General features: G+C 48.6%; 1 long non-coding RNA gene across 1 annotated transcript in view; it reads right to left on the bottom strand.

Annotated features, from left to right (window-relative positions):
- Window positions 1-306: 306 nt before the first annotated feature.
- The window catches only part of LOC114807675, a 35,201-nt gene continuing 14,293 nt past the window's right edge, over window positions 307-21,214 (bottom strand). Inside the window, exons 2-4 of the long non-coding RNA XR_005659623.1 lie at window positions 5,853-5,963; window positions 643-698; window positions 307-336 (exon numbers count right to left, since the gene is read on the bottom strand). This is a non-coding gene — a long non-coding RNA (uncharacterized LOC114807675). The remainder of the gene's footprint in view (window positions 337-642; window positions 699-5,852; window positions 5,964-21,214) is intronic.

Below are 21,214 nucleotides of genomic sequence, written 5' to 3'. Positions count from 1 at the left end.
ATTATTCTCCACGGCTCAGTTCCCTCATCTGCAAAATGGGGATTCAATACCCGTCCTCCCTCCTACTCAGACTGGGAGGCCCATGCAGGACCTGATTATCCTGAATCTACCCGGCACTTTAATACGATGCCTGGCACACAGTAAGGACTCGATACCTACCGTTATCACTGTTGCTATTATTCCTATCGTTATCATTATTAATGTGAGAGGAGCAGCGTGGCACAGAGCACAGGCCTGGGGGTCAGAAGGTCACGGATTCTTGTCCTGGATCCACCGCTCGTCCGCTGTGCGACCTCGGGCAAATCGCTCCGCTTCCCTGCGCCTCAGTTGCCTCATCTGGAAAATGGGAATGGAGACTCTGAGCCCATGGTGGGCAGGGACCGCGTCCACCCCGATCCGCTCGGAGCCACCCCAGCGTTTAATGCAGTGCCCGGCACACGGTAAGCGCTTAACAGATACCACAGTTATCGATCATCATGATTATTACGGAAAGGACTTGGAGGTTTTCGAGAGGTGGGGAGACGTGTCCGCCCCTCCAGTGTACTGTCTGGGTTCCCCATCTCCAACACGTCGCTGTGGGACCTCTGCAGCGCTCACCGCACACGCTGATGTACCCCTGCTGGGTAATTTGGTAAAACGTACCTTTCCGAGGGATGCTGCACGTTTCCGTCCGCTTGGCCTCGTTCGTCCAACGGTGTCTGCCAAAGACAAACCAAGGAGGGAAAACGCATCCCATCTTTGCCGCCTGGCTCAGTCTACGAACGTCTTTAAGGAACGGGAAGATGTTTCCTTGATGTGCCGGTCCATCGATGGTCCTTAGTGACCCTCTACTGTGTGCGGAAGCACGTACTAAGCTCTTGGGGGAGTACAATATAACGGGGTCGGTTATACTGGTCCTTATTCAGTTCTGAAGGACCTATCACCCCGTTCCCGAGCTAAATCGGTGCCCTACGCAGGATCGAGCCGTCACGGGACGCCCCCCCCCCCCCACCCCCAAAGTGCAGACGCAGGTCAACCCGCTCTTACTTGCCGGGAACGCCATTTCTCCCACCTTAACGATTTGGAAGCAGTGCGGCCCACTGCAAAGAGCACGGGCCTGGGAGCCAGAGGACCTGCTAATCGCGGCCCCACCCCTTGCTCGCCGTGTAGTGCGGCTCGGTGGAAAGAACCCGGGCTCGGGAGTCAGGGGTCATGGCTTCGAATCCTGCCTCTGCTACTTGTCAGTCGTGTGACTGTGGGCAAGTCACTTCTCTGTGCCTCAGCGACCTCATCCGTAAAATGGGGATGAAGACTGTGAGCCTCAGGTGGGACAACCTGATCACCCCTTATCTCCCCCAGCGCTTAGAACAGTGCCCTGCACATAGTAAGCGCTTAACAGATACCAACGTCATCATCATCATTATTATTATTATTATCATTACCTCGGACAAGTCACTTAACTGTTCTGTGCCTTAGTTTGCTCCTCTATAAAACGATTCGTTTTCTCCCTCCTACTTAGACTTTGAGCCCCATGGGGGAGAGGGATTGCGTCTCACCTGATTTTCTTGAATCCACCCCAGGGCTTGGCACACAGTAAGCACTTAACGAGCACTGCTGTTATCGTTACCGCCGTCATCATCATCACTATAGCTGTCGTATGCTCTCTGCGTGAAAAGCACGGTGCTCGGTGCCGGGATGGAGACGAGAGAAGGAAACTCCCGGTCTAAGAAGGAGGAGAACCTTAGCCCCCAAATGAAAACCCCAGAGGACATTCCCCAGGGTCACATTCCAGACTTTTCCTCTTCCTGTGTGGGAAGCTGAAAATCTTCACGTTGGAAAGCGACTCTGCCCGTGACCCTTTCCTTTCGGCGGGTGGCCGCTTTCTTCTGGAAAACTCTTAAGGCTCTTTAAGTGGCTGGATTAATAAGAAGGTTAATGGAACCGGAGGAACTTTTTATAAGGCCGACCTCACCTTTTAAGTGAAGAAAGGGTTTTTACTGGAGAATCGTTAGCCGTTCTTCTCCTCTGCCAGCCACTCCCCGGGGGGCCATGAGGTGTTCCGTTCCCATGGAGATCCGTTTTCAGTCCCCGCCCTAGGGGAAACCTGAATCACTATCACACGCAGAGCCACGGCCTGCCAAACCTCCTTTTCTGGCTGTCTTTCAAGGGAGGACGGCCAGCAGAATTCCGTTCACCTTCCGAGCTTTTTAATTTCAACGAGGACACACTGTGATCGGGACTTTCTTCGTTCAGTGTGGGGTGACTGCAAAGTAGAGGGGGTGGAATTTAAGCCAAATGCCTCTGGAAAACCCTCTACGCAATATCTCCCAGTCGCAACTACAGCTGCGGCTCTGATTATGCATTCTCTGTCTGAAAAGAAAATGACGCTTTATACCTTGGATGTAAGCGGACTGTTTTCTAAACTATAAAGTGGGGGGTCTAGGGGGGCGTCGGCGAGTTTGTGCGTCCTAGTGGAAAGAACAGAGTAAAGGGCGTTCCGCCATAACCACGTTTCCACTGCCCCATTTGGATAAGGATCAATGGAGGGCATTTATCGAGCAGTTACCGGGTGTGGAGGACGGCCCTAAGAGCTGGGGAGAGTACAGTTCAACGGAGTTGGGACATGTGATCCCTGCTTACAAGGAGCTTCTAGGGGGAGACACATTAAAATGAATAACAGATGGGGGATGAGGATAAGGATAGGTTCATAAATGCCGTGAGGCTCGCGTAAATAACAAAACTCTTAAGGGATACCCAGCCAAAGGCATAATTCAGTGTGGAGCATAATGGAAGGTTTGGGGCACACTTTCCCCACTGCACAAGTCGGTTCTGAGCATAATACGCTCCACCAGTTGGCACCAGGAGACCGGGAGTCGGAAGAAGTGTTCGCGTGCACGTGCGTGGCGTCGGTCAAGCCCAACGTAACGCTACTCTGTCCAACTCTGTATTTCCGGGTGTTTGGGCTTCCTTTGTGTTTTTGCAACTTTCTACTATTTATACAGTCACATAACCTTAAGTGGGAAGGGGCATAACGATGATACAGGAATCTGAATAAAACCCATGTCAGTTAAGGGGCTATCCTAGAATCGTCTATCTCTTTAATCCGTGCATTCTCTTTAAAGTGATGTCACTCCAGGTCACTTTTCCCGTAAAATAAAACTGTTCAAGAACATAGCTACAACATTTTGGGGGAAATGATTAAACCGCTCTCCTCACATCTGAAGCCCTCCTAACAATCTCACCGATTAATTCCTTTCCAGGACCATAAGCCACAGAAAGCGATCGGTCACCTGTAGCGTCGATGAACTTAGTACGTACACTTACTCACCATTCTGGCGTACACATTTATTCAATTGTACATTCAATTCTTTATCTTTCTTAATACACAGTTTTACAGCTCCCTCCCCATTCAAGTGTCAGCTCCTGGGGGGTCCCCCATGAGACTTATAGTCTTAAACCCCATTTTACAGAAGAGGTGACTGAAGCACAGAGATGTTAAGTGCCCTGCCCACAGAGCAGACAGGTGGCAATGCCGGGATTGGAACACAGGTCCTTCTGATTCCCAGGCCCGTGCCCTGTCCACTAGGCTACACTGCTACTATGACAAAATGAGATGAAGGTGGACGAACGGTTTCGGGAAATATGAAAAGGAGACGTTTAACTGCGAGAAATCCACCAGAACAGGGGCATCTGAAGCCTTTCCCGGTTCGGCTGACTGGAGGATGTAGTGCCCGCGAGCTGACTACTGTTGGGAAGAACTCTGGGGTGGGCCGGTCGTGAGAATCCTTAGAGATGGACTTCCTTCCATTTTGGGGGATGGGGCTGAGTCCTGAGATCTCCCTTTCCCATTTTCCCTCACGTCCGACTCTAAGACCTGACACAGACCCAGCGCTGACCCAGCCCGTCCCACTCTCTAGGGCCCGGAGCGGGGATTTTCAGGTCAACACTGGGGTAACGGGGAGTACGTTAGCCCTTTTGTCTGGATTCCTGTCCTCCCTCTTCCTCTCCCGGGGGTGGAGGTGGGGTTGAGTAGAGGGGTGTGTGTGTGTGTGTGTGTGTGTGTGTGTGTGTGTGCGCATGTGGGCGTGGAGGCGAGGGCCACTCGTTCTATACGTGCCAGAACCTAGCCCGCCCACACCGGTGACAGATTTGGACCTCAGCAGCTCTCAGTAAGTTCCTTTCTTGTGCCAGGGGACTTCCTCAATGGTCAGAGGAGTTGGGCTTACCCCAGATCCACCTCCTGGAGGAGATCTGTGTAGCCGATTCGATTTACTTTTATCTGCCCGTGGAAAGAGATTAAGCGACAGTTCGAAAAACACGTGATTTGCAGCCGTTCGATATACTGGGAGACAGACCAATCTTTTAATTGGAAATCGCCAGCTTTGGCAAGTCTTTCGACTCTGCTTTTGCTTCTTCACTCGACTCTCTGTCTCTCTCTAGCCCCTTTCCTCAAGCTACGGCGAGTCATTAAAACACCACGGAGTGTTTCCCGGGGGGTAATCGGAGCCAGATTCCTGGCCCGTGGTAGGCTTAAGGAAACAGCTGGATGTTAATCTATTCATAAAGACAGTAGAAAGCAAGAGGCCCTAGTAGAGAGATGCTAGCTTGAGATGAATGCTACGTTCTAAAAACAACCGTAATGATGACGATAATATCAATGATAGTATCTGTATTCAGTACTGTTGCAGGATGATCAATTCAGACATAGTCCCTGTCCCACACAGGTCTCCCAGTCGAAGCAGGAGGGAGAACAGCTATTGAACCTCCATTTTACAGATGAGGTAACTGAGGCACGGAGACGTTAAACCCCCAAAGTCCCAACAGACACGTGGCTGAGCGCGGATTGGGACCCGGGTCCTTGACTCCCACGGCAGGGCTCTATCCACCAAGCCGCGCTCCTCCTTCAAAGGAAAGGTCCCAGGACTGGGAGCACTGGGAGGGCCCTGGATTCTAGTCCCACCTGGGCCGCTGGCCTGCTGTGAGACCTTGGGAAAGTCACTTACCCTCTCTGAACCTCATTTTCCTCATCAGTAAGATGGGGACGAGACAGACCGTGAGCCCCGCGAGGGTCAGGAACCACCTCCGGACCCATAAACTCATATCGTCCACAGTGCTTAACACGTAGCCAGGTAATAGATGTCCTAATTCTCTGAAGAGATATATGACTCGTTTGAAGAATGATTTGGATCAAATATTGCCTCCACTTAAACGATGACAATTATGAAATTGTGCTCAACTATGGCAACACCACCCTCAGGTGATTTTTTTTGAGGAGAAGTAGAAGACAAGGAGACCTGCCGAGGACAAGATAAGGACGGTACCATTTTTTTTTTTTTTTTAAATGGTATATGTCAAGTATTTACTATGGGCCGGGCACTGTACTGAGCGCGGGGGTAGATTCAAGCTGATCGGCTTGGACAGAGGCCACGTCTCACACGGGGCGCACAGTCTTAATCCCCATGTTACAAATGAGGGAACCGAGGCACAGAGAAGTGAAGCAACTGAAAGGTCACCGAGCACACAAGCGGCAGAGCTGGGATTAGAACCCGGCTCCTCCTGATTCACAGGCCCGGGCTCTACCCACTAGCCATGATAGTTTTCGTTCTTTCTACTCCTTCCCCTGATATTTTGTTTCCCCCTTCCAGCTGTCCTTCTGCCCATCTCGACTGCAAGCTCACCGTGGGCAGGGGACGTGTTTACCAGCTCTATTTTATTGTTCTTTCCCAAGTGCTTAGTGCAGTGCTCCGCACGCAGCGATCACTCAATGAATGCCATCGATTGATTGATAGGTAGAAGGAAATGGCAGGAAAGTGGACTGCCTCTGAGGTGATGCCCCCCAAACCCAGCCTCGTGTCTTTTCGGTGCTCACTCACTCTCATTTCTTCAGGCCCCGGGATCCCTCCTCCGGGAGTCTCTTGGGCCGTCCTCGCCGCTTTCCCAAATGTCTCTCTGCGTTCCTTCAGGTCTCCCACGTAGGTCTGCTCCTGTATGGGGGAATGAGGAGGGAAGGGTGAATGGAGCCAAGGGAAGCGAAGCAGACGGGACAGCCAGCCAGTCAGTTATGTAGACTGTAAGCTCATTATGGGCAGCAAATTCTCATTCATTCAATCGTATTTACTGAGCGCTTCTTATGTGCAGAGCACTGTACTAAGCACTTGGGAAGTACAATTCGGCAACAGACGGAGACAATCCCTCCCCAGAGACGGGCTCACAGTCTAAACGGGGGAGGCAGACAGGAAAGCAAAACAGAGCAAAAATAGGAAATACAAATGAGCACAGTGCTAAGGGGAGGGGAAGGGGGAACAGAGGGAAAGGGGGGCTGAGTCTGGGAAGGCCTCCTGGAGGAGGTGCAGATGCTCGATAGGAGAAGAACGTATTTCCCCGATGCTGGTATCCGGGCTCTCTACCCGCAGATAGAGCCGCAGATAGAGGAGCATCGCCCAATTCCCCGAAAATGGATTTAGGGGCCGTCTTCGATAGGGGTTGCCGGAGGCTGACAGCGCAGCTTGATGACTGGCCCACCAGGGCACCTCCTTCCAGGAGAGGAGTTGCGCATTGGCACCGTGCCCAGAACGGGATTTACTTGGCAGCATCCACCATCAGCCGTGAAGGGAAAGGAGGAAGGGCAGACCTGGGAGGGCGAGACGGTCCGACCGTGTGAGCAGGGTCACGGGCGCGCACTCAGAGATTCTGGTTTCCCTGGAATTGAACCGGCCTCCTAGGCGATAAAGTCTGGCTCTTTAAGGTTGGAGATGCTTTTATGAAACATCGCTAATCCGCCGCCCGTCTTGTACTCCTCCATCATGGAGTCCGCCGAAGCGCCTTTTCGACAATACTGATCGAATCTGTTGTTCTTCTAGGAGGCTTAACAGATAACGGCTGCAGAGGACCGAGAGAATTCTGATGAGAGGAACTATCCAACAGGAAAATATCGGTGCTGAAATCTTGCCAGTCTTTGTAATCATGCAATCACCTATTCACGGGCACTGCACAATTGGATTTGACTACCCAAGGCCCTGTGATGAGACCTGCTTGTTGAAACTGATTGAACAACTGATCGAGTCTTACCGCTACTGCTGGTTCATCCTGCCCACTATCTAGATTTTTATTCAATCTCCCTTCAGAGCACACCTTTCAAGCCCTGGAAAGGTCAGTCCTAAACCCTCAGAGGATGAAAAAAGATTGGCCCATGTATTAGAGTTCTAGTTCTGGGTCTGCTACCAGTGTGTGACCTTGGGAAAGGCTCTTCTGTTTGTCCATCTGTAAAATGGGGGATAGAAGAATACTCTCCCTCTCTCCCAGGGATGCCGAGCAGCGCAGTGAGATAGGAAAAGAATGAATTCACATTTTGCTCTCCGACAGAAACTAAGTCTCGAGCGGGATGTCATTTCCATTTTTGACAAGTATAGAAGGCAACTTGAGAGGAAGAGGGCTGTATTTTTGAGCTTCTGGGTGGACCGGGGCCAAAGAAAGCTTGGTGGGAGGGGAGTATGCTGTAATGAGAAGAGGCGGGCTTAGACATACGCACAGGCCATGAGCCACTGTGACTAGTTGGCCCCATAGGCTAGGGATCTGAGCCCCCGGAAAGAGAAGCAGTGTGGTCTAGTGGAAAGACCACTAGCCTGGGCGTCAGAGGACTGAGTTCGAATGCCAGCTCTACTTCTTGTCTGCCGTGTGAACTTGGATGAGCCAAAAATTCTCTGTGCCTCAGTTATCTCACCAGTAAAACGGGGATTCAGATCGGGAGTCCCACGTGAGACGTGGACTGTGTAAGTGCTTAGCAAATACCATTAAAAATAGAAAACAAGCAATGGGTGCTGAGAAGTGGAGTCCATCAGGTTGACACTACTGTCCAGACTGGTCACTCTTTCCGCATGACCTCATGACGTGACTGCTTGGATATCCAGTCAGAGTCTCAGAAGAGAAACTCAAACTGGCATATCCATTAATGTATATGCCAATCTACCTTCACCGCTTGCCTTTTCACTTAGTCATATGCTGCCTTTCCAAACTCCTGCTAATTCCAGTTACAGATTTTTTCTACTTCTTCCCGCAGAGGAGACTGGGAGTCAGGAGATTTGAGTTCTAATCTAGCCCTTCTTCCCTACCCTCTGTGTCAACTTGGGCAAGTTATTTAACTCTCTGTGCCTCAATGACCTCACTTACAAAATGAGGAAAAATATACCCCTTCTCCCTTTCCCTTACACTGTGAACCCCCTGTGAGACAGGGACTAGTTCAGTCAGATCTAACTGAATTGCATCTACACCAGTGCTTAATGATAATGATAATAACGTTGGTATTTGTTAAGCGCTTACTATGTGCAGAGCACTGTTCTAAGCGCTGGGGGAGACACAGGGGAAGCAGGTTGTCCCACGTGGGGCTCACAGTCTTAATCCTCATTTTACAGATGAGGTAACTGAGGCACAGAGAAGTGACTTGTCCACAGTTTGACACAGCTGACAAGTGGCAGAGCGGGATTCAAACCCATGACCTCTGACTCCAAAGCCCGGGCTCTTCCCACTGAGCCACGCTGCTTAGAACGGTGCTTGGACTATAGTGTAACTATATGTAACAACTATCACCATCATTGTTACTCTTAAATCATTTGTACCTACCCGTTTCCCTCATGAGATTGTAAACGCCTCAAGAGCTGGTAAAATATCTTTCGCTTTCACTGTACTCTCCCATGGACCTGTGTCCTGCCCTCGGGTTTGAGGCAGGGTAGAGCTGTTTGGACACTATAAAGGATTCTTTGCTGACCCCACAAGGAAAAGGAAGAAACAGCAGAGTAGAAAGAGCAGGGAAAATGGAAAGATTTAATCGGGAAGCACTGTGCATCTGAAACACTTAGCACAGCTCCCTGTCTGTCTCTGAGTTTGAGGGCGGCGGGGGTCAGCTCTTTGACAAGCAGCCATCTGGACACCAGAAATCCACACTCTGCCAGGAAGCTCCGGGCGACAGTGACGGGCCAGCTGAGCCAGAGGGCGGGGAGCCAGCGGAGTGGTGGAAGATATAGCTTTGGAAAGAAAGTGACACCGAGGGAGAAGCCCAAGGGATTGTGGGGGGAGGATGTGACCGGGCCCCATGGGAAAGTTTCGCCTGAACGCTTTGAGGAAGATATCATTGCCTATGGAATGGCTTCTGGCCCTCGCTTCAGTCCACAGATTCTTTAAAAAAAAAAAAAAAAAAAGATATCTTTTCTCTAGCACTTTCTTCTTCAGACCATCAACCCCAAAACAGCTGTGTGTGTGTGTGTGTGTGTGTGTGTGTATTTGTGTTTAGATGGGGAGAGGGTCTGAAGGTAATATCACCATTCCAGCTCGAAATCCCAGGCTATCCTCTTGCTAAGAGATCCATCTGCACAAAATGGTGGCCATCTTTCTCGGCTATTCCCACGGAGTCGGGACCGCCACCTGACAAACCACTGGGAGAAGGCCCTTTTTTGTAAACGGGCACCTAGCCTGTAAGCCCCTAATGGGTACGGAACATATCTGCTAATTCCATTCCATTGTACTCTCCCAAGTGCTCAGTGCGGCGTTCTGCACACGATAAGTGTCCAATAAATACCAGTGACTGATTGCTCCTCCTGAAGGTACTTCAGTGTAAGCTTGTCTCTAGACTGTAAGGTCTTCTGGGAATTTGTCTATCGTTATTCCGTACCCAATGCTAAGTACAGCGTTTCGCACACAGTTAGTTTCTTAATAAATACGACCGAACGAATGAATACATGAAAAGCAGCAGCAGGACACTATAATTCACATCTCCATCTCCTGACCTCCAACACGAAAATGGGAGTAATCTGATCCAATAAGGAAAGCACACATCCTCCAGTGCTTAGCGCAGTGGCTGTCACACGGAAGGCACGTAACAAATACCACACGTACTATTACCGGCCACTTGTCAGCCGTGTGACTGGGGCAAGTCGCTTCACTTCTCTGTGCCTCGGTTCCCTCATCTGTAAAATGGGGATTAGGACTGTGAGCCCCACGTGGGACAACCTGATTCCCCCTGTGTCTACCCCAGCGCTTCCAACAGTGCTCTGCACATAGTAAGCGCTTAACAAATACCAACGTTGTTATTATTATTACGATGGCCTTCTGAGCCCATGTCATTGGAAGGAGAACCCAACAGATCAACTGCTTTCTCAGGAGAGAATGTACCAGCTGCCCACAGTTACCGATTGGCTCGTCTATGAAACGTGGGAGAAAAATATTGAAGATTAATCGGCAGCGGGACTCAGGGGGCTGAGGTGGGGTCCCTTCGGCAGCTGCGGAGCCCCACGCACCGTGGAACTGCGTCTTCAGGAAGTCCGCAGCTAAGGACCAATGCACGGCTTCACCGCAGCCCGGGCAGAGAGAATGTGGGCGGGCCAGGAGGTGGACACAGTAGCAAGAATCCAGTGAAGAAGTCCACATTCAAGGCAGCAACCGAACAGGAAACTGACAAGCTGAGGTCAGATGCGGGCTCTGAATATCCTGAAGACAAAAGCTAGATCGACTCTGACCATTTCCTTTCACACGGAGAAGCAGCGCGGCTCAGTGGAAAGAGCCCGGGCTTGGGAGTCAGAGGTCGCGGGTTCGAATCCCAGCTCCGCCACGTGTCAGCTGGGTGACTGTGGGCAAGTCACTTAACTTCTCGGTGCCTCAGTTACCTCATCTGTAAAATGGGGATGAAGACTGTGAGCCCCACGTGGGATAACCTGATTACCCTGTATCGACGCCAGCGCTTAGAACAGTGCTCTGAACGTAGTAAGCGCTTAACAAATACCAACATTATCAGTATTATTATAGCCCGGCACAGCCTGCCTAACGGCAAAGGTACCCTCTGAGACGGAGAACGGCAACCCAGGATGTAGTCTGTAAATTACACTTTTGGAGAGAGTGACGGAAAGAGAGAGGCAAAGAGACCGGTGACTTTAAATTTTCTCCCTAACGTATGAGTGCTTCCTTTTGCAGAACTGTAATCTAGATATGATGCTGTCAACTTAATCGGGGGGTTTTAGTGACTGCGGAGCGAGCACAGATATATCAAAAGGGGTAAGTCACAACCCTTCCCAAATAGAGATAGCACGTCAAGCTTTTATCATCGATCCCAAATGCTCTCCTCTATCGTATCTCCCATCGTGACGGCTGTTTGCATCAAGAGGAAGAGGGTGGACTCTGGAGATGCTGTGAATAAAGAGCTGCCTGAATTTGCCGGCTGAAAGAGAGGAGTCAAGGATAATGCTGAAGTTGATAGTGGTTAACGGTGTTGGGAAGGTTATGGGGATGAGATAACTGGATGAGGAAGATGAAGATTACGGAAGGGATACCCAGTCTCGGTCACCTCCCCTTCCAGGCGGAGCCACGTAAAGTTAAATAGGTTCTGCTCAGACAGGCTTGGTGTTCAGAAAATGTGCTCCAGCCTCTACACGGACCATCTGACGTGAGATCCGGCCACCTGAATGCCAGAAAGCACGACAGGATGCGTCTCATTGTCGGCAGGCTACTCACTGGAGTTGTTTAGCTTAGAAGCGTTGATGGCTCGCTTAAAACCATCCACAATCTCGCCTTTGGTTTACCAGTCCCTTCTCAAGACCCCTTTTCCTAGTCCCAAAGGCATGGTTGAAGGCCCTAAGCCTGCACGCACATATTCACACAGTCCCTCTACGACACCCCGCCCGCCACACAGCACACCCTGAAAACATACCAAGCAATAACAAGACAAGATTCAGAACACCGTCCTACCACAGAGTGCGTAAGGGTGTTTCAGTTCAGTGAGAGAACCACTGGAATAGGCAACTGACTGCACTTCTCCTAACGAACCTTTCCCCGAGAAGGAGAGGTCAGAGATGTGGGGTTGGTAGAATGAACTTCGGTTTAAAAAGCCAGCAGTTAAAAACTTACACAACAGGTTTGCGGGTCACTGAAACAGAAAGAAGCCGGATTCGGGAAAATTCGCAGAAAAGTAGAGGCTCCTCGCCCTTAGGATACCTTATCGTAATTGAGGAAAGCCATCTGAAATCTATAATCTCCTGACAAAAAAGAAATGACCGCAATCGAACCCAATGACGAAAACAGAGTCAATAAAAATATAACGCTCGCTGCTTACATAACACTTTTCATCTTCAAAGTTCTTCGCAAACATTTATCCTCTCAAAGTCTGGCAGGGTAGAGCCCGTGCTATTATCCGAAGTCGGCACTTGGCTAATCCTAGTGGAACGGCACTCGGCTTTGGCGAGTCTCAGAAGTGCAGCCATTAATGGGACACTCCGCACCCAATGCACCGGAGTTTCGTGAGACCGAAGACAGACACAGACACACGCTGTCTTAAGAACAGCTTAAGAAACATGCTTAAGAAACTTTACCGTCACAGAAACAGACGTTCTGGGAAGTCATCAACGGTAAAGACGATTCCGGGCTCTAGCGGAGGGAATGACTCAAGCTTTTCCGGTCTAGCCCTAACTTCCCCGACTAGGCCCTCTCCTCTCTGTCTCGACTGGGCACTTGGCTTTGTCCTCCCTTAAGCATTTCGATACACCCCAGCCCCACGGTACTTATGTAAATATCCTTACACTCTACTATATTAATAATGTTGGTCTCTGTTAAGCGCTCACTATGCGCAGAGCCCTGTTCTAAGCGCTGCTGGGGCAGACACAGGGGAGTCAGACTGTCCCACGTGGGGCTCACAGTCTTAATCCCCCTTTGACAGATGAGGGAACTGAGGCACAGAGAAGTGAAGTGACTTGCCCACAGTCACACAACTGACAAGAGGCAGAGGCGGGATTCGAACCCATGACCTCGGACTCCAAAGCCCGTGCAATTTCCCACTGAGCCACGCCGCTTCTCATCTGCTGCTTCTATTTTCCCACCTGTATCTATGTTTGTCTCCCTGTAGGCCGTAAACTCCATCAGGGCCGAGAGTATGCCTACCAGCTCGACTGTACTGTACTTTTCCAAACATTAAATGCGGTAGCCTGCGCCGAGTAAGCGCTCACCAAATACCAGCGACTGACTGACGGATCAGTTTCTAAATCAGCGCCAACAGACTATGTGGTCTGGTTCTTGAATTCCGCAAGACTGTTCCCATTCTCAGGTTCATGGAACTTCCGTTTCCCATCAGTTAAGCATCTCATATTTACTAATCAATCATCTGGTGGCATTTAGCGAGTGCCTTCTCAATTCTAAGCGCTGTATGGAAGCTCTAGGGAGCACTATATCAGAAACAAGACATAGGTTGCCTGCCGGGAAGGAGCTTTCAATCTAGTGGGGGTGGCCCATTTCAAAATGATTCATTAATACAGGGAGGAGATGAACAGCGATACCGTAGGGGTTAGTACAAATAAAGTTAAATATAGAGAACGGCTATGCCTGACTTATTTTTTTTGGTCTGGTTTCAACAGTCCTCAGCAGCGGTGTGGCCTAGTGGAAAGAGCAGGGGACTGGAAATCGAGTACTAGGCCCAGCTCCACCCCTGGCCTGCTGTGTGACCTCAGGTGAAGCGCAACCTCTCTGGGCTCAGTTTCCTCATCCGTACACTGGGGATAAGATACCCGATCTGCCTCCGTCTTAGGTTGTTGAGCACTCTGTGTTTCCAATCTGACCATTCGGTATCTATCCCAGGGCTGAGCAGAGTGCTTGGCACCTAGTAGCTCCAGTTATCTGCTGTGTGACCCCGGGCAAATCACTTCGCTTGTCTGGGCCTCAGTTACTTCATTTGTAAAATGGGAATTGAGACCCCGAGCTTGCATCCGCTCCAGGGCTCAGTATGACGCTCGGCACATAGAAAGCGCTTAACAGATGCCACAGTTATTGGTAAGTGCCTAATAAATACCAGCATTATTATTATTATTTCCCAAGCCGTTGCTAGTGTTTCACGTCATGTTTTAAAAAAAGGTTGATCTCTATGTTTGGTCTGGCAGGAAAGAAGGGAAAAGGGACACGTCGATGGGACACCTGGCATCGGCCAATCGAAACATTTCCAAACACAGTGTCACTGTAGACACCCCTCAGGGCACTCACCCGGGCTAACCGACACCCGTACGGAGCTCCAGGCAAAGGTGAGACTTTCATGTCCATGGTTCATCCTCCGGGCCTCTGAAAGCATTCTGGCCCGCCAAGGGAAAACCACTGAAGCCACCTGGAAATGCCGGCGCAAAATGGTTTTGTAACTGTATCTTTAGGCACGCGGCAAAATTCACTGCGGAGAAATTAATGGCTCCCAGAACATTAAATTTTGTAGCGTTTATTAATTTTGAGAGAGGTTTTTAAACACGATAAAATGGCAAACGGCATACCACATCACTTGACACTAAAATGGCCCTGAATAGAAAATGATTCCATAAAATCTGGTGCTTAAGAACGAAAAAAAAAAAAGCGCCACATAATTTTCCTAGCGAGGTGTACTTTTATTGCTCAGGCCCTCGCTTTCTCTATTTCTGTCTCTTTTTTCTCAATCTCGATAGCTCTGGCTTGCTAAATTCCATCTCTGGTGGGTTTCTGACTGCTTGTCCACCTCTTTGTGTCGTGGCATTGTGTGGCTGGGTGACCTGCTGTTGCTGCTTTCTCTGAAAGTCGGTCAACCCAGGAGGCTGGCTGTTGTTTTTTTGTTCCGCTGATGGCTGGTCTGCCTGGGACAGATCACTGCAGTCACAATTCTTCCCGCTAGGCCACAAGAAGCCTAGCGTGGCCTAGTGGAAATGATTCGGTTCCGGAAATCAGGAGACCTGGGTTCTGATCCCAGTTCTGCCATTTGCCTGCTGGTTGATCTTGGGCAAGTCACTTCACATTTCTCAGCCTCAGTTTCCTTATCTGTATAGTGGGGATTCGATGCCTGTCGTCCTGCATAATCTCCCTAAAATCTCCCCCGCTCCTCTTGTCCCTCCCTCTTCCTGGCCCTTCTTTTACTCTCCAATTCTTCCCAGCAGTGTCTCAAGAAGAGATCTCCCACCTTCTCTCAAAATCCATCTCCTGCGACTGGGCATCCAACCCGCTCCCTTCACATTTTAGCAAAACACTTGTCCCCTCCCTGGCCACCATCTTCAACTGTCCGTGCTCCAGTGGCTTCTACCCCACTGCTTTCAAGCAGCCTAAAAATATCCTCCCTATATCCCATGGCTCCCTCCAGTTATCACTCCATCTCCCTATCATTCCTCTCCAATCTCCTTAACCGAGTTTTCTACACCCCGGTATCTCAAGTTCCTCTCTTCCCACTGTCTGCTTGACCTACTCCAATCTGGTTTCCTTCCCCTTCATTCCACAGAAACTCCCCTCTCAAAGGTCACAAAGGTCCTTTTTTCCCAAGCTAAAGGCCTCTATTCCACCCAGCACTTAGAACAGCGCTTGGCACATAGAAGCCCTTAACAAATACCATAATCATCACCCTTATCCTCCTCGACCTCTCAGCTGCCTTCGGCACTGTTGACCGCCCTCTTCTCCCGGAAATATCATCCAACCTCGGCTTCATGGGCACCGTCCTCCCGGTTCTCCTCCTATGTCTCTGGCTGCAAATGATCAGTCTCCTTCATGGGCTCCTCCTCTGCCTTCCACCCCTCAAGGTTCAGTTCTGGGTCCCCTTCTATTCTTCATTTTCACCCGCTGCCTTGGAGAACTCATTCGCTCCTGTGGCTTCAACTACTACTTCTATGTGGATGATTCCCAGAGCGACATCTCCAGCTCTGATCTCTCTCCCTGGCTGCAGTCTTGCATTTCCTCGTACCTTCAAGATATCTCTACGTGGATGTCCCACTGTCGCTTCAAATTTAACATGTCTAAAACGGGATTCCTTATCTTCCCACCCAAACCCTGTCCTCCGCCTGACTTTCCCATCACCGTAGATGGCACCACCATCCTTCCTGTCTCACAAGCCCGTAACCTCAGTGTTCTCCTTGACGCCTCTCTCTCATTTAACCCACACGTTCAATCCATCACTAAATCCTGTCAGTTCAACCTTCACGGCATCACTAAAACCCGCCCTCTGCTTTCCATCCAAACTGCTACCATGTTAATCCAATCACATAGCCTATCCGGCCTTGATTACTCTATCAACTCCCTGCTGACCTGCCAGCCTCCTGTCTCTCCCTCCTCCAGTCCACCCTTCACTGTTACGCTGTCATGTTGGACTCTCCCAAGTGCTCAGTACAGTGCCGTCCACACAGTAAGCACTCAATAAACAGTATTGATTAGACTGTGAGTCCCATGTGGGACAGGGACTCTGTCCTCACTGATGATCCTGCACCACATCCCAACCTTTGGTACGGTGCTGGGCATATAGTAAGTGTGAAATAAGTACCACAGAAATAATAATGATCGTTTTCACTTGCCCTCCGAACGTGTGTGCGGTCTCTTCAGAGGCAATCCTCCGGTATCCTCCGGGGGGCCCAAGGGTGGGCATGGTTAGTAATAATGATTATAATAATGATAATAAGCCACCCTGTGCACAGTGAGCACTTTAAAGGGAAGGGGGAGCATAGTCTGAGGGAACAGTGTGCGGGGACTTGCTGTGGGAACTTGGGCAGTTATTTACCCTCCTGGGCCTCAGTCTTTTCAACTATAAAATGGGGATAAGACCGATTGTGAGCTCCCTGTGGGATAGGGACAGTGTGCAGTCTCAAAATATTGTACCAACCCCAGCACTAAGCACACAGTGATTAATAAATACCATAACTACCTCAAAAACAAGGTCCACGGCAATTTGTTAACAGAAATCTGCTGCTCTGGGTTAAAAAAAAAAAACAAAAACCCATTTTGATAGAAAATGGTAATATTCAGGACATTTTATAGGAAGGGTTTTAGTTGAAACTACCCGGTATATGAGATACTAAATTGTGTTTGAATGAGTGCTATGAGCTGGAGGAGATAAATGGAATGAAGATACTTTAAAGCAATAAAGTATTTTTTTCTGTATTGTGGCTAATTTCTGATTAGTTATTTTTGAAAAAAATCAGTGTGGCTAATGAGGTATTCTTTATTAATGATTATAATTTCCTAAGGAGAGAAATGTAACGTTCACATGCAAATGGCTTGACTAGTTAATGAATAAAGCCAGAATATCAATCGCCCTTGCAAAGGCAAAAAATGATGAGTTGGAGATGGATTCTTTCATGCCTCCCTCTGTCCTCTAATTGCCGAAAATAGTCGATCCATTAATATCGGACTATTGTCCTCTAAAATACGAATTTGACTGCAGTACCCCAGATATCAGATATTAAGTGACCAAAAATAAACCTTAAGATGTATAAAGCATCCCTCACACCTGAGGCCAATGAAAAAAACAGAGACATTTCAGTATCAGTCTTAAAGATGCATCAAGGTAGAAAACCACACTCCGTGGTTTGGGGAATCCTCCAAAAAAGGAAAATCCAGAATTTCTCTGGGGATTGATTCCAGCAATTAGTTACTCTCTTACTATAGAAATCCAGGAATATCTACCAAGGTGAGCAATCATACTGCCATAACCCACAGGCTAAATTAGGATTTACGAGCTGGATACAGTTGAGCGGGACAACACAGTCGGGTAGGGCACTGAGGTCAATCTTTCTTAGTGACACCGACTGGTCCCGGCAGATAACCCGTGTCGAGCAAGAAATCCAGTACTAATATGGCACAAGGGACCAAACTCTACTCTTCTCTTTCTCTTCCGTCCGACTCTCTCTCTCTCTCTCTCTCTCTCTCTCTTTCTCTCTTATGAGCCACTGGAGAATGCTTCAGGATAGAAAATGTGAATACCCTGCTCAGCCCCTCTTTCTGTTCCATATTTACAAAAGCAACACTCAAAGCCACAGTAACGGTGGACAGTTAAAGCAAATCCTAACACCGCTACACCCAGGTTGGCCTCTTTCTTAATTCTGTGAAAAAATTAAGCAAAAGCACACTCAAAGGGAAAGCATCTAACTGCATTAATGTAATCCTACTATCTAAATTACCGACCAAAATAAAATACTCACTTTAAAAACTGTGATACAGAAGATAATGGTTATGTGATCCATTAGCAATGTAAAAATGGTCCAAAAAATTAGATCTGATTCTAAAGTTTGTCTTATTTGTACATACTCAAATTTTTAAAAGGGTGATTTTTTTTTTTTTCAACAAACACCTAACGATCACACTAAGAATCTGTCTTTGACTGGGCTAAATAGATCCGTCATTATGTACTGCTAAACTGAAATGGGCTATTCCTCTGACAGGGCCTTGGTGGGGTGAGACAAAAGGAGAGACTGAGAGTCCACAGCCTGGGATCCTTTCAACTTTTCTTGGAGAACAACGTCCATACCCAAAATAAATTGTCCATTTATTTCTGCAAATGTAAAAGAGTGGTCCAATAAGCTGATTCTGCTCCTTCTTATTTCTCTCTTGGGTTCGATGTGGTGGTTACCAATACTGACGTGACGGTGGCCCCTGAAGCCCTGATAACATCACAGCCCACCCTCTCTGGCCAATTCAGGGCCATTACATCAAACCAGTATGTCCCGGAAAGGGTTTCTCCACTTGCCTCTGGTTGGGCTGAACAATTGGGCAATGGGGAGGAGGCACAAAGGCTGAAATTGGGGCGCATCTTCCTCATCCCCACCCCTACAGTAGTAGTATCCCTTGGCTCACCCTTCAGATTTAGCGAGTTAACGGATCTCACCGCAACTGCCTCACAGTAAATCGTGCCGCCTGTTCTATTTAAAAATGCCATATAAGAAGCCAGTTAGTTGACGATAAAGTTAAAAAAAAACAACAGTTCCTTCCATATTTAAAGTGTTCAAAATAAACGATTTTGAAATTCTCCTCTTAGCTTGTAACGTTATTGTCTGAAGCTAATTTGAGACTTCCGTTGCTAAGGAAATTAAACCATTTTGTCTGGGGACATTCTTCAGTGAGTTTACACAGGAAATGATAACAATACTACAATACAACTTGGAATTTTGTAGAGCACTTTTTCCAAGTGCTCTCTCGTTACTAATGACACTCTCTTCTCCCAATCTTCCTGTGACATAGGGGAAATGCAGGCATCTCCTATCTACCTGGATGTGCTGCTGAAACCTCGAACTAAACATGTCCAGAACGGAACTCCTCAACTTCTCACCCCAACTCTGCCTCCCTTTGTCTTTCCCATCACTACAGACGGCACTACCATGCTCCATGTTTCACAAGCCCGCCAACCTCTTGGCATTATCCATAACTCATCTCTCTGATTCAACCCACAGATTCAGTCTGTCACCAATTCCTGTCCAATCTTCCTTCAAAACACTGCTAAAATCTGCCCTTTCCTCTCCATCCGAACTGCTTCTCTGCTGATCCAAGCACTTATGTCCTGCCTCGACTGCTGCTTCTGCCTTCTCGTTGACCTTCTTGCCTCCTGTCTCTACCTACTCCAGTCCATATTTCGATATGCTGAGCGGATCGGTTTTCTAAAAAAAAAAGTTCAGTTCACCTCTCCCAACTCCTCAAGAACTGCCAGCCCCTGGCAACCGTCCACCTCCGCATCAAACAGAACCTCCTTACTCTTGACTTTGAAGGCCTCAATCAGTTTGCCCCTTCCTACCTCACCTCGCTGATCTACTAGAGTCCAGCCTGCACATTTCACTCCTGTAGCACAGGCTTGCTCACAGCCCCGGATGCATCTATCTCACCGCTGACCCCCTTCCCACATTCTCCCTCTGACCCGGAACTTCCTCCCTACCAGATACGACAGACCAACGTTTCCCACCTTCAAAGGCTTATTAAAACCTCATCTCCTTCAAGAGGCCTTCCCTAAGTCCTTTTTTCCTCTCCTCACTCTCCTCACCTTTTATCTGTTCCCATTTAAGCCCTTGATATTCACCCATCCTTAGCCCCACGGCACATATGTACATATCCATAATTCATTTATTTCTATTAATGTCTATCTCCAGTAGAAGGACCGTAGGGCTGGGAGTCAGGATACCCTGGTTCGAGCTTCGGGTAAGTTACATCCTGCCCCGTAGCCTCAGACAAGCCACTTAAAGTCTCTGGCACTCAGTTTCCTCATCTGTAAAATGAGGATAATGATCTGCCAATTATATTTATTGAGCACTTAGTGTGCACAGAGCACTGTACTAGGTGCTTGGGGGAAAAGAGATGGTGGACACATTCCCTGCCCACAAGGAGCTTACAGTCCAGTGGGGGAAGCAGACTTACCGTCAGACAAGACAACTGGACTTCCTGCGAGCATAAAGAGAAATCGAGGGCCACAGCTACCCATCACCGTCTAGAGAAATCCACAAGATATCCCTTTCCTGACTCATTATGCATGTCTCAGTCTTGTGCCCTGAGCAAAACCCAAGGCCTTGGGAGCCTCGGTTAAAGACAGAAAAGGCAGCTTGAATTCAATTCAAGGCAAAGACTGACTTACAACAACTAAGTAACTACCTCTCAGCCTCATTCAAGAGACTGTTTGTGGCTTAGGAGACCTCAGGCTAGGCTTATGGGGAAGAAGCCCAGTGGACTTTGGAATTTCCTGGGATTTTTAAAGGAATTTTAGGGCTTCGGATAAAGCCAAGCCAAAGTAAATTCAGTATTGCATATCAGACGAATGGATCTAGTCAACTGTATTTATCGAGTGCTCGCCGGGTGCGATGCACTGTACTGACTGCTTGGGAGGATACAGTATAACGGAGCTGGTATAGACACGTTCCCTGCCCATAATGAGCTTACAGTCTAGACTTTGCAGTCTAGATTCTAGCCTGGTGTTGTGTCCAGGGTAGTGCTTCGAACGGGCCTTACCAGCTTAGAGTGCATCTCAAGTTTGCAACTCGAACCCCCAAAAGAGTTTCAGTAAAAGCTGAGATCAGTTCCTGCGCTCCATTCTTTACCAACTCCTAAAGATGAGCTTCTGAGATCCTTTTACTTCTGGGGTATCCTTCCAAGCACTTCAAATGCCTCACACCTAGTAGTTGTTCAGTAAATACTACTGAGTTACCGATAAGGAATAGACGGTGAGAGACAATTAGGCTGTTCACTCGCCTTGTATTTGAGGGGATGATTAAAGAGATTTAGTCCGTCATCAAATTTTCTTCTCCTTCGGGTCCTGGAATTTTCATCATCAAGAACAGAAAGATGACAGAAGACTCGGCAAACAATATTTCATATCACAAGGAGCAGAGGGGCCTAGCGGAAAGAGCCCGTGCTTAGGAGTCCGAAGATATGGGTTCTAATCCCTGCTCCTGCCGGCTGTATGACCTTGGGCAGGTCACTAAACTTCTCCGTGCCTCACCTTCCTCATCTGTAAAATGGGGATTCAATACCTGTTCTC

This window comes from Ornithorhynchus anatinus, chromosome X3 (assembly GCF_004115215.2).
Source record: "Ornithorhynchus anatinus isolate Pmale09 chromosome X3, mOrnAna1.pri.v4, whole genome shotgun sequence".
NCBI classification, from domain to species: domain Eukaryota; kingdom Metazoa; phylum Chordata; class Mammalia; order Monotremata; family Ornithorhynchidae; genus Ornithorhynchus; species Ornithorhynchus anatinus.
The sequence above is the reverse complement of the archived record's forward strand: the minus strand, read 5'-3'. Positions and strand labels throughout refer to the sequence as shown.